The sequence below is a fragment of the Paramormyrops kingsleyae genome, chromosome 2 (genome assembly GCF_048594095.1).
Source record: "Paramormyrops kingsleyae isolate MSU_618 chromosome 2, PKINGS_0.4, whole genome shotgun sequence".
Taxonomy (NCBI): domain Eukaryota; kingdom Metazoa; phylum Chordata; class Actinopteri; order Osteoglossiformes; family Mormyridae; genus Paramormyrops; species Paramormyrops kingsleyae.
Window position 1 is genome coordinate 33,001,569 of NC_132798.1, and position 16,568 is coordinate 33,018,136.

At 43.9% G+C, this 16,568-nt stretch overlaps 1 pseudogene; it reads left to right on the top strand.

Annotated features, from left to right (window-relative positions):
• The first annotated feature begins 2,608 nt into the window (after positions 1-2,608).
• Positions 2,609-4,926, top strand: LOC111844127 (uncharacterized; annotated as a pseudogene).
• Positions 4,927-16,568: the final 11,642 nt, after the last annotated feature.

The window sequence follows — 16,568 nt, forward strand, 5'->3', positions numbered from 1 at the left end:
AACTCTTTCTACATGGGGCTCTGCAGGAACGGGGGGGGGGGCATGTTACACACCTGGGGCAGAAAGGTGGGTGTGTACAGCGTAGCGAGAACAAACTCCTCAGGATCCGGTCCAGAGTCCACACCCCCCCCCCCCCCCCCTCGACAGGGATTCGGCCATCTCGGGGGTCTAGGCCACTCCACCTGCTCCACCCGTCAGCTCCATTGTCCCAGCACCCCGCTGAGTATGCCCCCTCCCTCTCCTTTGCTTCCCACCCTACTGTGCAAACGGGAGTGTCCATATTGACATGTGGGCTCTACGTCTCAGTTTATTTTATTCATTAGGTTTTGATCTGGTTTGTCATTTCGCCACAGCCTTTAGAAAAGCAGCTGTACCTGCGGACCTTACCGGGGTTAGACTGCGTCAGGCCGATTTTCCCAGCTGCTGTCCAGATCAGAGCAGTAATCCCAGTCACTCATGGTTTGCTAGGCCACCAAAAGGGCCGCCACGCTCTAAGGAAATAGCACGCGACTTCAGCGCTGACGAATGTGCCGAATGTGTTTCTCAGTTCTGAAAATGCAGCAGGAAATCCCCCAGAGATCTAAGCTGGCAGCTGAAAGGCTACGAAAAGGAGGACGTTTGGCTGCAGCGTGGCATCCGCCGTCCATTGAAAGATGTGACGTGATCGTATCTGTCAAGATGGCAAATGTAGCTGTGTGCGGCAGTGACAGGACAGGGACAGTAATTTTACTGAAGATGGAGTCTTTTGGGGCTACAGGGATGGCACATGGGAGGTGGTGGCATGAGAAATGAAGAAACACAGTTTAGACCGGAGTTATATGTGCAGTATATTTAAAAAACAGTAACACAGATGGGTCTATGCATGTTTTTCAGAGGCTGATTTAAAAAAGTAACTACACATTTATAGGGCCAATGAGGAACAGGTGGACTAAACCAAAACTTTACTACTGGTTACCTGACTCCCCCGAGGGATCTCACATAGATAATACCTATATATAGAGGCATATCTGTATGTGTGTATATATATATATATATATATATATATATATATATATATATATATATAATATAGAGATATAAATACAGTAGCTATCAAGTCCAACTAAAAACATCTTTCTGGCTTTAAATGGCCATTTAGAAAGCCAAGGTGCATTAAAGCAAACAATCACACATTCCTTAACGCTTATGTACCCCTCACCGCTTGTCCAAACGTCCGTCTGACGCACCCAAATGAAAACTGTCGTATTTCTTAATCTGAGACACTGTGGACAGACAAACGTCTCCGAGGTTTTCCTACATGCGTGGGTCCGCGTCTGGTCGTAAGGGCACAGACGATTTTGCTGAGCAGGTTATTAATTCACTCTTACGATCTCTTGATGGGGGCTCATGCATATGAGATACGAGTCTCCTTCAGCTCGATTTACACACCGTCTCAAACTGCCTGCGCATCCTGTTTGCCTCCAAAGACCATCGTGTCAATATTGACCGAGCAATGTGCCTTTCCAAGCGCAATCCGGCGTCCCAAACACACGCTAATAGAGGCATCGCTGCAGGGCTGCCGAATTCCTCATGCAACCTCCTTGTCGTGGGTTTAGAGTTTGTGTAAATCAGATTACAATGCATCACCATATTTGAGAATAAAGGTCAAATACAGACTTACATATTTTTCCATACCTTAAGAAATATTAGACGAATCCTGCGCAGAGATGAAGTGGGTTTAATGGAGAGTTTTAACACTCCAAAATATGTCACATGCGCAAACAACTATATTAAGAAATATATATGACCTAAACAATGTGCAGCTTTAAGACCGAAGAGAGTGATCAGTATGGGTTATGTCATGCCAAGTGTATCCACAGTTTTATTGAAGAAAAGACTATATTAAAGCTAGTTAATATGATGGCAATTTAAAAACAGGCAACAGAAAACCTTATTCATAAAATTTGACATTCATTATAAAAACTTTTGTTTCTACGCCAGATAGCCTACATATTATCTTTGGTTAAAAACATTAATAAATATACTCGGTTTTGATTTTAATAAAAAAAAATCAGTCAAAAAAGTTTCTAAGTCAGGTAAAAATCTATTTTTAAAACCAAATTACATCTGTAGCAGATATGCGGTCGGGGAGCATTTTTTCTTGTTCAGTCATGTGTTTTTTCCTTTTTCCTACATTAGTTACACGAAAAGCCTCCTGATGTATTCGGAAACAATCTGAAAATAATTTGTGTTCCTGTTCTGGGTAGCTTCGGCCTGTTTGTGTCTTTTTTTCTTGTGGGGAATTAATTAGAATTAAATGATGCAACGAAATGAAATTTTATAGGGTCATTCAATCTGCGGTACTCTGAATCCCCGAGCCTACACGAAAAAAGACATAGAAACCACTGAGTGGTAATAACTTTGGGGGTTTCCCAAAAGAGCTCAGAAAATTTCCGCTGACCTTAACCATGTCCCCTCTCTGTCCCCCTGTCCCTCTCCCGGCGCCCCCTCCGACTCTCTTTCATAGATCACAAATTTACCGGTAAATACGGTGACGGCGCTATTGATAAAAAGTTTCATCAGCTGCATGGCCAATCAACAGCTCTTATTTGGTTGCATCACACGTCCCGCCGACCTATCACGTGTCACCACGACAGTAGAAATAGAATGTAGGGCGAATCCTAAAGGAGAGAAACGAAGAGAAGCGCTTAGTGTGGAGTGTGGCAGCTTTTAAACTGGTGTTTATGATTATTAAAATCTGTTGCACCCGGTGATCGTTGAAGGTCTTATTTAGAGGATGGTGGTGGTGGCTGCAGGATCAGGGGGCGCACACAGAGTGCTCGTCATCTCTGGCAAGCGGGCCGCCGTGACGCCGGGGGGACTCGGTACCCGGCCGGTGTCGGTGGTGCTGCCATCTTCCTCAGGCGGCCGGACTTCTTCCGACTCGGATTCAAATGGCTGCGGGCCGCCACTCCGCAAGCGACAGCGGCTCACGCATCTGAGCCCCGAAGAGAAAGCTCTCCGGAGGTTAGCTGGCGCCCGGTCTCGATGCTCTCCGGGGGTGGCTTTTTGCCTACCGTATAGGATGGCTTTCTGGGTTTTAACTTTCATTATGTCATTAACTTGTTCATTATTTTAGCGCTGAATTTAAAATGTGCCCCCAGCCGATGCAGTGTTCTTAAAACGTCCGCTTTCTGTATCCGGGCAGAGTTTGGCTGGAGTATCGTTTACATGGCAAGATCTTTACGAACTGCGCAGTCGCTGTGAACACCCGTAGCGGCCACGTGAAAAACTTGAATTTTATTTATTTTTTTCCTGTAATTTTCAGGAAGCTAAAGAACAGAGTTGCTGCACAGACCGCAAGGGACAGAAAAAAGGCAAAGATGGGAGAACTGGAGCAGCAAGTTTTGGAGATGGAATTGGAGGTAATTTTTTAGTGAGTGTGGGGGTGTGTGGTTATTTTTTTTTTTGATGGTTGTGAAGTGACTGTAAAGTTGCGTAGCGTTAACTAGTGCCGGTACCTCATAGATGTGTCTCAGATGTGGGTCACTAACTGGCTGCTGACATCTCACTGGCTTTTGGCTGCTTTTGTTTACTCCTAGAACCAGAAACTGCACATTGAGAACCAACTTTTGCGTGAAAAGACAGATGGCCTACTGACGGAAAATGAGGAACTACGTCAGAGGCTGGGGCTGGCTGCACTCGATGCTAAAGAGAAGGTACCAGCGCCTGTAAAACGAGGGAGGGAGGGAGGGGGAGGGGGAGGGGGGGGGGCTGTGCTGCCTGTCCCTCCATCTCACCGCCGCCCCCCGATCTGATCCACCGACTGTCACGGTTTGATCACTTCCAGGTGCAGGTACTGCCAGTCCACGTGGAGGACATGGATTTGGCGACCGGGTCTTCTGAGTCCGCAGCACTCAGGCTACGTGTGCCTCTGCAGAAGGTACAGGCCCAGACGTCTCCAAAACCGAGGAGCTCCACGTGGATGACTGCCGCCCTGCTCCTGCAGGCTCTGAGGTGAGCCATGTGTCCCGTTAATGTGAGCTTCCATGGTCCTGCTGTGCATCAAGCTAATCGCTAACCCCTCCTTGCAGCCTGATCTCTTGCTCGGCATTCTGGACATCCTTAACCCGGACCTGTTCAAGTGCGACCACCCGGGCTCCGAAGACCTGCAGGAGTTTGCAGAAGAGATGGCGGACTCACTATCTCCCCCCTCAACTCCACCTGTGGGGTCGTCACCAGTTAAGCTGGAGGCCGTTAATGAACTGATTTACTTTGACCACGTCTACACAAAGTCTGTGGAGGTCTGCACAGAGCCGTGCGAGGTCGGCTCTGCGGTGAAGCTGGAAGAGCTGGCTTTCACAGCGGCACCGGAGAACCAGCTGCTGGTTGAGACTGTTTCGGTCAAAGATGAGCCTGAGGAATTGGCAGCTCTACCAGAAGTGAGGGTAGATTGCTTCTCTGCCTCCCCCCTCCACAGCGCCCCCGACGCCGCTTGCCTGATGGATGGCTACAGCGATTCGGGCTATGAGCAGTCCCTCTCTCCCTTCAGCGACGTCTCCTCTCCCCTATGCTCCGACGTGTCTTGGGATGACCTCTTTGCTAATGAACTCTTTCCTCAGCTCATTTCTGTGTGAAGTGCCAAAAAATATTCAGTTCTTGTAAATGCTGTAAATTGATTACCGGTCGGCAGAAGTAAAATCCTTACTGCAGCACCTCAAACCTGTTTTTGGCATGATTCTGTTCTGGAATGTTAGTCTTAATTGTGCTGCCAGTGTAGTGTCATGGCTACAGAATACTTTACACTACAGGTTTACCTTCATAGCTTCCATATGACAAGGGAACTGCTTCTGCATAAGTATTTACTCCTCTGGAATTAAGTGTTTAAAAGTACAAATTATGTATAATCTGTGCACAGTTGCTATTGCATTAAAACCATGCATTGCATTGTGTCCTATGATCAATTGATGGGGTTGAGGTTAAAGGTCAAGATCAATGGTGCCCTGATTGTTCTTCTGTTGTGAACCCACAGCCTGCTGGATGTAGCCACAACTGTCAAGAGTGGGAACCTTAGCAACAGCCTTCTCAGAGTGGGGTTGTCTGAAATGTAGGATATAAAGTTCAATTTGCTTATCCAGTATGGGGGGGGGACAACATACCACCCTCAACCTTTGAAGTATGAGGCAATGGCAGTGCAGCCCCCACCTTTCTGAAGTCTAGGACCCGTGCTAAAATCTAAGGTAAATGGGGGGGAGTGAATCCGGGACCCAAAATTAGCTTATAACCCTGACCGCCCTTCTGCTCATGGGATTCTGCCATTTGTGAACCTCTAGTGAACAAGCTCATGATAAGATAGCAGAGGTAAATCATTACACATGAACGGTGCCTGTGTTGGATTTCGTCCTCTGCTTTGTACCAAAGTCAGACCTACCATAGTAATTTTGTACAGCTTGAACAGAAACGGTAATATTTTTGTTATAATGGCAATATTTTTTTTGGGGGGGGGGGCAGTGTATGGTTCAGCAGGCTCAGCCTCTGTCTGTGATCAGACGGCTGCCACTTTGAGCCCAGCTTCGGCAGAGTAGTCACATTTGTGGGCCCTTGAGCAAGGCCCTTAACCCCCAGCTCCATGGGCACCACTGCAGCTGGCTGCCCTTCGCTGCCAACCTTGCTCTTTCCAACATATGCGTCATGAAGAACAAGATGAGGTAGGCAAAAAGACAATATCCCCTCAGGAATCTAATAAATTAATACATTTATTAAGTACAGAACATTGCTTTTAATAACAGACGCAGTGGAAGAAATCCACAACCCCTGAGTTATTGCCCTGAGGTATGAATAAGGCATTGAAGTCCTGTGATTGGCGGCAGGAGAAACATCATGCGAGTACATGGGTTTATATTAGCGTGCTAGTAGGAGGTCACAGTATGACATCCAGTATCTTAGCTACTATTCACGCCTCGTACCGCTAAGTAACAGCATCACCAAAGTGACTGAAGGCGGTGATTGAATCGCGTTCCTCTCAGCAATTCGTCAGGGTTATCTGCTCTCTCTCTGGGTCAGCATGGCCCCTGTTAGCTGATCGCTTATCTAAGACCAGCCATCTGCGCAGAGCATAGAGTCTGGCCAGTGGAGAATATGGAGTCTGATAGAAACAGCTAATCCTTCTTGGTGGAAAAGCTAGCAGGATCCATTTTGTGTGTCACTTGACTGTCCTCTGTGGAAGCAAAGGACACTTAGTTTGATTTTCATCTTCCTGGTCAAGTTTCAGAGGTAAAACTCATTTCCCAGAAAAATAGAACTATGAAATAAATGGGAACACAAAACTGATCCCCTGAAACTGACAGTTTTCTGAATGAATGTTTATAAGCAAGTTTTTAGTTTTAGTGGGAACTCTTTAAAATATCTTTTTTCTCAAAAGGATATTTTTCAGACAGACCTCTCAATTAATGATATTCATGGCCGACCCCGAGTCACAGCACCGAGGCACTTCATCAGACAAGCATCACTTTCTCCTGTTGACAGTAGCTACAAAAAGGCCGATGCTATTTTGAGTGTGAATGTGCTGCTAATCAAGACTGTGAAGCATTCACCACACACACAGAATGGATTAAGGACAGGATGTGATGCATAAACCACAAAGGCTCGGCCCTCTTGAGAGCGCGACACGTCAGGGATTCACCGAGTCGTTGCACTTCGGTAAAATCATGCTAATGAACAAATCAACTTAGCTAAATGCTCTTCTGAAGATGTTCATTCATGTTAATTTCAAACAGTCTGATCCTGAGCAATACTTTAAAAACAGTGCTGGTCATGTTATTCCTCAAAAAATCTGAGCTCGCTGTTTGTTTAGATATTTGCAAGACTGTAAGATTTGTAAGATTTACAGTAAAAGAAGCACTTAAGGGCACATTTTTAGCAATTTATAAAGACATTCGTAAATGTGTATTTCCCTAGAAGGACATAGTACCGTGGTATCTGTAGTGATCCAAGGTTTTTTTTTGTAATACTTTACTGAAGGCCATGTTTTAGCAATTTATAAGCACATTCATAACAAATAATAATGCATTAATGAAACATCATTAACAAGGGTTATATATTTATAAAATAGGCATAACACATTACAGCCATGTTATTATGCATTATGACTGCCTTATGAAGCTCTCGTCTATAATGCACTAAAGATACCTTTATAATGCAGTACATAGCATCCTTAATGCTTATACAGACCGTTAGAATGCACTAGAGATTTGTACCTCTAAGAAGGCTCTCAAGCTTCAGAGAGAGGACTTCAAAGTGAAAGTAGAATTTTACCAGAAAAAAAAAACATTTGAAAACATTATTTTAAGGTGTTATCAAACATTTAAAGACACCTGTCACTGTCCTAAAATGATATGAGAATATTAATATCTTTCAGATATGAATCTAACATGAGGATATTCTAGTCCACCATAGTGAAAAAATATACACTTTGACCACTAAAATGCGCACAATCATCTCCACAGCAGGACCAGAACTTCAAATGACATCTTTAAACATACATGTGAAAACATTTTGTTCAGTTTGTGGGATTCATAGTAAATTTGTCATAAATGTGATGCTTCACAACAAACATTTCTACAAACCCATCCATAGATCAATACAACCTATCCTCGCACCCTCAGAGACCCGATACCCCCTAGGGAGCAGCTCTTTCAGAGACCATTACTGTCAGATAAATACTGCAGAACACACAGTCAGCTCCCCTTTAATTAAACAGAGGTACAGGAAAGTATAGGACAACATTGAAGCTGGTCCAGGGTAGGTATTTCACAGAAGACTCCCCAGAACTCTGGTCTGCACTTGCTTGTGCAGTGAGAAGCATGTAAGCCAAAGAGACACTGGTGGCATCATCCACGCTCATTAGAGCTAGCTAGAGTTGGATCATAGATCTTGGGCAAAAGATTTAAGTTAAAATGTTAATAGCTGCTGCATCTATTGTAAAAAAAAAGCCCCCCCGGGTGATATTTCCACACTTTCTACTTATGTGTTAGTTGTCTTTTTCCACTAAGGTATTTCTATTACCACCCCAGAGGATGAGAGTTCAGATAATCACCAGGAGCTCACAATGATGGCCTCTGCACTGCATGTTTTTAAAGGCCTGTAGGTTTTTACTAATACATTTTAATAATACAACCATGCAGGGGGAATTTATAAGGTAAAATCACCTAATAAGAGGATATTTTCATAAAGTATTCATGTCACCACTTAAATTTCTGGGATTAAATTATAAGAAATGAAATAAAACTGACATGCTTTACCTTTCAGTGAGGGCAGGGTTGGCTTGATTGTTAGGGAAGCACACTTGTAATCGAACGATTACTGATTTGAATCCCCAACCTGTATGGTACCACGGCACTGCTCTCAAGGTGCCCACTAGCTGCCCACTGCTGTGTCACATATGGGTTAAATGCAGAGGACACATTTTGTTGTTGTGTGCTGTGGTGTGTCAACACTGATCACTAAATTCTAATTCTTTTTAGTTTCTGCCAAACATTTCTGCCTATGATCTATTTAAATTTGATCTCAGAGCATCAACTTTAAACAAAAATCACATCTCTGTGTTATAGACAAACGTCTGGGTATAAACACACAGGGGTTAAGTCCCCTGTTTGGGCCGAGCGCTGAATGGCACTCGCTGCAGAGAAGGGCGAAGAGATCCGCTGCGCAGGTGGTCATGGAGACAAGAGAGCACTTTGTTTGGATAGCAGAAGCCAAGATCGGTGACCCGTGCCTGGACACGAGGACACGTTCACTGGGAGAGGAAAGACAGCGGGGTTACAATCAGAAACCTGACACTGGCATAAGAATGTTAGCATGTCGTTAAAAGTGGTGAAAAGTAATAGTGTAAAAATGCAAGAATAAAAGAGTGAAATTTCATAAATGTACTATGGAAATTCTATGTTTTAATGTTTTAGTAAATGTATTCAGACTACATTAAATAGAAGTTTAATATAGAGTTAATATATGATTCCACTTATATATTATAATATTATGATGATATTTTATTACTTAAATGTTCCTTTGCTTTGCTGTTTCTGAACTGCGTATGAAAGCGAGCCAGAAGCAGCCATAAAGGCAAATATTTCACTCAGGTCGTCCGTTTCCGTCGGAGTCCTTCAGATTTCGTAACCTCTCTGGCACATATAAACGCGGCTGATTAGATCCACTTTGTTGCAACGGCGTCCTGCTGGTAACTGAAAAGTAAATATTGAACTTTACCCAGGATCTGTATTATTAGTACTGTAGAGAGCCAGAGAGCAAAAACAAGGACACAAAAGATGAAGGTGTGTTTGTGTGGGATTAGCCTGTTTCTGCACCGTTCAACCAGGGGGTGAGAGGAGGGAAGGCATGGAATATGATTGGATTGGTTTGGGTTGGGAAGCCCAAAATTTCCTGCGATACCCCTGCAGATGCCTGTAAACGCATGAACCTTTAAACTCGACGCGAGTAGAGCAGCCTGTGGCCACAGCTCCCAATGGAGTGTCACCATGGAGTGTTACCATGGAGTGTCACCGAAAAACTCCCAGTGTCTGCTGCTCCTGTCCTGCACGCATCTTTCAGCCTTAGGCTCTGAGGGCACGTTATACAATGATGGCTGTGTACCCCCCCCCCCACACACACACACACACACAAACACTGTAGGGACACTACCCCCAGGATATTTATCTGACCTTTTGCAAATGGCCTTTTGTTCCCCTGAGCTATCAAGGGGAAAATGATATCATCTGGAAAAAAAAAACTTGGTCATTCTTCAGGACATTAAACCTGATAAAAACCTGTATGGGATATTAGCTTATACAAGAGGACCAGTCTGGTACCTGGAGCAGGAAGACTAACAGTAACTAAGCATTGCTATGTGTCATTCTACCACCATATTATTTCTTTATAAGCTGTGATTTGTACACATCAATTGTTTTTGCTATTCTTAATTTTTATTCAAAATAAGATTGCCTACTATAACAAATGACCAGTTTCCTATTTTAACTATTTTTTGCATTTTTGACTGCATAAAGTAATTACAGTTAAAGAGGATTTCCGAGATGTTTCATAAATCACTAATTAAAAATACTTTAGTTTAAATTGGAGGGTGAAGCCTGTAAAAATGTAATTATGAAGCGCATTAATCTCGCCTGAGCTGCATAAACTGGGCTTTGGTGGGACAGGGTTAGGTGCAGCTTGACTGGATTTACTGGAGAGATGCTGATATGCTTACGAATGGGGTGTGTTTGCGACAACAACAAAACACACGCGGTGTCAACTGTCAACACTGCAAGCCACAAACTAAAGCCCCCTATTGTGACAGATTTGTTATCTCTTGTCTCACTGGGCTTTCTGTGGGAGCCGGGGCTCAGAGCCAGGCACTGCAATCATTCCTCCTTGTTCGTATAACATGCTCCCCCGCAGTCTGGAGAGCAGGAGGCCTACTGCCTTCTCCGTAGTCTGGCTTTACAGCCCCATTGGGTCCCTGTGCTCTGTTATTATCCAATCACAGACCAGATGTCTACGGTCTTGCCATGCCTTAGCCCTAGTCTTGAAAGCAGGGGTGTGGACACAGTTTCAAATGCAGGGGAGACATATTATTACCTAAGTTTACCCCTAGATTATGACAACCCCGCAATTTAAAGGCGCCCGTTTTTTTTTTTGTTTTTTTTTCGGGGTGGGGGCGGGGGTTGGCTACAGTTCCTCAACAGCTACGTAGAGGTCTGGGCAACTCAGAAGCGAGCAGCACCAGGAAAAGATTAATGTTATCTCAGGATCACCTTTGTTTCAAAGGGGACAACCTCCCTCACCCAGCTGCCTTGGTGCTCCCTTTCATACCGGGATTGACATCTCGGTTCTCTGTTAACCCATAACTCCACAAACTGTAAAGACACAGGCTTTCACACGAGGTCCGTGGGGCTGCTGGCTGCCATGGAAACCCCTTCAGTAATGATATAGCAGGCGTGATGGATTATGGATCATGGTTCAGATGTCGGGATAATGGCATGAGCTCATAACCTGCCGGTTACCCATTCGGGTCCCTCTGAACTATGTCATGCTGTACCGCCCTCGAGTGAAGAGCTTATCCTGACCTGCTCTAGCAAAGCATCCAACGCACTGTGTGACTAGATGTGTCAGCCCAACAAACCAACTGTGATTACGGGTGATACTTTTGACCTGCGAGTGCGGGTCACTTTGGGAACACTCACTTTGTCCTGCCAAATAACGTTTTCCGGGCTCTTGGCTGGCTGACTTCTCTCCTGGGATGTAGACTTCAACCTTTTAACAGGCAGACCTTCCTGTTGTTGGCAGTCCTGGCCTTTTGAACATAAGGCTTTATTCACATCCTGTGTTAAGTGTCAAATTGCATTCTGTTTAGTTAGTCTGTGGACTTTTTCCATTGAAACACATCTGTTCGCTGCATCATCTTCTCAGAAGAAGCCCCACCCCATTTCAGAAGAAGCTCCGGCCTTTTCCAGAAGAAGCCCCACCCCATTCCAGAAGAAGCCCCACCCCATTTCAGAAGAAGCTCCGGCCTTTTCCAGAAGAAGCCCCACCCCATTCCAGAAGAAGCACCACCCCATTCCAGAAGAAGCACCACCCCATTCCAGAAGAAGCTCCAGCCTATTCCAGAAGAAGTCCTGCCCCATTCCCAAAATGCTTTGGCCTGTCCAGCTATCCAACCTGTGAGGACATCACGGCTGTACCTGGGCCATTCTGATAGATGAAATGAAAGTATAACATTTGCCTAGAGCACTGCTACCCGTTAGTTATTCATGTTAACAATATGTTTGGCTTTCATTTTTTGTCTTGCATTTTGTCTTCTGAGACAGCCATCATCCAGGTTTCCAGACTGCAAGGTTTAAATAGCACACACATTAAATTCAAAGGGCTGGAAAATGTACTGTTATAGTACAGAAGGCATTCTGTGTACGCTGTAAAGTTTATATTAAATGTGAAAATCCCAGAAACCCAATAAATATTTGGCTTAAGTATTAAATATTCACTGTGGATTGCAGAGTCCAGACAATTCTGTGGTAAAGCACATCTGGTGATTTCCTTAGATCTGCAAACAGACCATGAAGTTTGTACTTTATGTCTTTACAGTACATAAATAAATGTTAAAATACCTAGTCGTTCTAGTACAGTTTAATTTCTACAAAGTGAAGTAATTTATGAATGGCATTGTGAAATATGTAACTTTAGTCCCAACACTTTGATAATTCATTGAGAAGTGGGATGACACAGGTAATGTCTGATACACTTCAGAATTTTAAAGCCGTCCAATGGTGCCCCTTGGTGGATATGTGCAGGATCTGCAACTGAGTATCAGTATCAGTATTATGATTGTTAACAATACGTTTGGCTATATAGGCTTATATAGGCTTATACAGGCCTGTTAGATTATATAGGCTTAAGAAGCTGTTTTAAATGACTGCTGTTCTAAGAAACCAAATCAAACGACCAGGATAAGGGGTCGGAAGATGGATGGGTAGATGCTCAGAAGGCGCAGTCATCTGAAAACAAACCTAATCAACAATTTCAACCAGTACATAAATAAGACAGATAAACAGCTCTGCTGTCCCCAGCGTCTCACACCGATATGTCTACATGTGATTCTCTCTTTTTCATGAAAGACTAAAGCATTTGAATGGAACTGAATACCATCCGTGCACAATTTCATGCTCTGACGCATAACTTTAGGGATTAACTTGGGCTGAATAAGTTCTTTCACTCAATAAATCTTTATGTTAAAAGTAACATTACAGTCTACTAGCTATAGCTTCACAACAGTACTGGTCTTTCATCAGCAATCTCCCCAGAACCATAAATTCCAGCCGTTCTGTTATTATCTGTTTCTTTAAACAGGATCTGAGGAAACTCCACAATGAATAGACCGGGACCAAAGTGTGTTTGAGATACTTCTGTTCTCAGATGAGTTGTTATTCAGAGATTGGGGATTTTGCTTGGGGCGGGTGTTATAAAGACAGTGTTTGTTTCATTTCTTGAAAAGACTGGCAGGACACATACTATTTCATGCCACTGAGTGTGATTGCATCACTAACCGGTTCCCATGACAACCGCCAAGGCTTTTAGAATGTGCTGTATGGTAAAACGGGCCAGTGGGTGTGATGTCAGAGAGACAAGCTGCATTTGGCACTTTAAATTAAGCATAGGGGCCATTTGGCTCTGCTAACCCAGAGGCAGCTGGGCAGGGAGTTTGTGTGATCAGTGTCTTTCTGCAAACCACAGGTAACAGCTGTTTTGAATGTTGTTCTGATGTTGTTGCTAAGTGTTTTGGACATTAGGAGACTGTATAAAAAAAAAATCTTTCTACTTTTGTCTTCTAATAAACCAAGGACATTTTTGATGTAATCTGTAAAATCAAGCACTTTTTTTGCACTTATGCACAGCGATAATCTCGAGCCAAAATGACAATGCATGAAGGTTTGGTGTGTTGACATGTTTTGCCCAGCATTATATACACTGTTCATAACAGTAACCAGTTCATAAAGACACCAGAACACTAGAGTGGCAGCAGGACTCACAACCTGTAATTATAATGAGTTTCCGTAGATCGTAGTGTGTGGAGACGGAGCCAACAAAGCCAATCTGGGAGGCACAGCTTGGCAAAAAGCCCCCCCCCCCCCCCCCCCTCGCTCACAGTGGAACCTGAGACTCACCTGTTAGTCTCAAGCCCAGGGAGAGTCTTGACGGTAGTTACGCCTTCGATTCTGTTTAGCAATTATACTGTAACATGAAATTCAAGAACTATTATCAAAAATGACAACTGAAATGTGACACCGTTTGGCAGTGCAAAGAGGGGTTTTATTAGTTATGAGACAAATTAGGCTTTGAAGTCTATGGTGGGTGGGGTTACTGTTCCCTGTCAATCATGCCTCAGTTTAACCCAGTGGGAACCAAGAACCGCTGGGAGGAGCCAAAGATGGCTGGCGGTAGTCAGCACAGGGTAACCCTGCCCGTCTGGCATTCCGAAGCCTGCTTCCGTTGCTAGGCCGAATTATAGAGTAAAGAAATTAGCAACTCACAGAGAAAAGGATGAGACCTGTTTTTCTCTGGGATGATGGGCATACTGGACTCAGAAATTCAAAACCAGAACTATCTTCTACTACTCTGACAGAAACCCATAGCCTAGTTGTGGAAATAATTGAATGAATACCTTAATAACTAAAATTAACTTAAGTTTAAATTGACTTAAACCAAAACGGCACATACATCTATCTGATAATCATTATGACCTCACTTTACTACTTAAAATATATGCCAAAAATATATTGCTAAAATTTCAAGGGTGACGTACTCACTCCGATCTAAGGAAGTCTGGTTTGATGTTACTCCTATATTCTCTGCACACCAAACCAATTTGTCATCCTGCATTAAACAGAGAGCGTCTCCGTCAAGATCTGACAACAGCTATCTAGAGAAGTGCGCAACTGTCTTCAGCAAAGTTGAACACAATATCACTGCGCTTTGAGATACTGAAGACCGTGGGAGACAATAAACACAACCTGCAAGCTCCCTACTGGCCACAAGGTGTCGTCAGAACACCAACGGAGACCTGCAGCGTGACGTCTTTAATGTAGGTGATTCTTGTTTACAATACATACAGAATGTTGTCCCAGTTTAGTAAAGAGAGTTTTTATTAACAGTCAGGGCAAATGCACGACAGAGTATACTAAGGCCTTCAGCTTGTTTTGCTCAATGAAATGAGCTGAGTCTCAAAAGAATAGTTTTAACAACAAAGACATTCCTACAAACAAGCAAGCCAGTTATTTTGAGAACAATACTTAAACCTTATTTTTGTAAGTTTCTTAAATTCTCGATTTTAAAAGCCTAGGGAGTCAGTGGCATCTCTGAAATAAAAAAAAAAAGTTTCAACTTGTCACATGTATCCCAAGTCATTCTTGGAATGAAGGGTACAAAAATCTTTAGTGATGTAGTGCTCCACCCGATGGCAAAGGTGAGAACTGCAATGCTGGCTGCAAAATGTAAGGGCAAAGAAACACAAAGTAAGACTGTTGTTTTCTGTATCGATCCACAGCTGAAGATTACTCGGAATGTTTGCTACTTGTCTTGCTTCTCCCCTAAATTAAAGTTGATGCCAGTCATAGTGACACATCCCCATATGCCTACTTGCTAGCAGTGATTCTTTCAGCCAGAAGTTCCCCTCCCACCCCCAGCTTAAGCTGAAGCATTTGCCTTTTACTGCCATTAAATGGTAAATACATAATCCAAGTAAAGGGATGGCATCTCATATCAAAAGGACGGCTTGCCAGTCAGGCAGGAAAAGAGAGCCTCTCCGATTACTACCCATCAAACCGCTGATAACGACCTTTGAGATTGCCCTTGTTTTTTTTGCCGGCCTCCTCGGCGATCATTTTTTCCTTCTGGCAGCGTTAGATGAGGATTGGGTGCAGGGACCGACGCTGCCTCACTCTGAGCGCCAGTGCCACGGCAATGTGCTGGGACTCCTCGCGGCAACGCAAACATTGTCACTGCTGATGGCTTTATGGCTTAATGCATGCAAATAGTACATATTAGTATGCATCACAACAGGTTCTGGAACATTCATAGAAAATGGGACACTTAGACAGTATAATGGAAAGCGACAGGACAGTCTGTCCACAGGACTCTGCTCAGGGTTTCACTGCAACTCCAACACGGCTCTCAGCATTGCATAGTCTCCCAGTGACAGACAGGGGACTGACCAGTGTCTTTTTCCTGCCCTGTCCCAAGAAGGCCAGCTGCTGGGTGAGGCCAGGGTCATGTGACTGTCGAGTATGTCACAGTGAAATTTTATACTGCCTCAGATCCCCAGCGTTGTGGGTTTCCAGTGCAGCCCTTGACAGGCTCTCCATATGTTACTGCGGTTTGCTCTGGATTCTCCTGTTTCCACCCCTGGGGTCCAAAGTTCATATGAACTGGTGTCTTCCCCAACCGCCAGTGCCCGTTTATGCACTGTGTGCTCCTTCCTGGAACAATCTCCAGATTGCTGTCCCCCACTGGCATAATTACCCATTGAAAAGGGCTGTTGCTATGATTTAGTGTGGAGCTGCTAATGATCTACTCCAGAACAATATGTTGCAGGAAATTTAAATGCTAGATCCAAGGGTACACAGCGTGCCACAAGATTGTCTCGGTCAGATCTAGCACCCCTGACAAGTCCCCTGGAATAAAAGAGAAATACTTATGTAGCTAACGGTATGACCAGTGGCGGTTCTAGATCATTTCAGCTGGGGGGGGCAGACTGGGGCCAGATGCATTTGACCTTAATGTCCTCCAAGAATTATACTTGCACTAGATTGCCAGCATTAAGAAGCAAAATACAATTTTTTAAAACTTTACTTATGAAATACTTTGTTGTATGGCTGGGCGGTAAATCGAACTGATTCGATTAATTCGAGTTTTTGTTTTAAATCGATGTGGGAAACTGCTTATATCGAAAAATCTGGTCTAATCTAACGCTTCCTCTGTCACAAGTCCGTCTACACAAGTCTGCACCTGTAATTCTCTTAGTTACCACAACTGGAGGTTGGCGTTGTTTC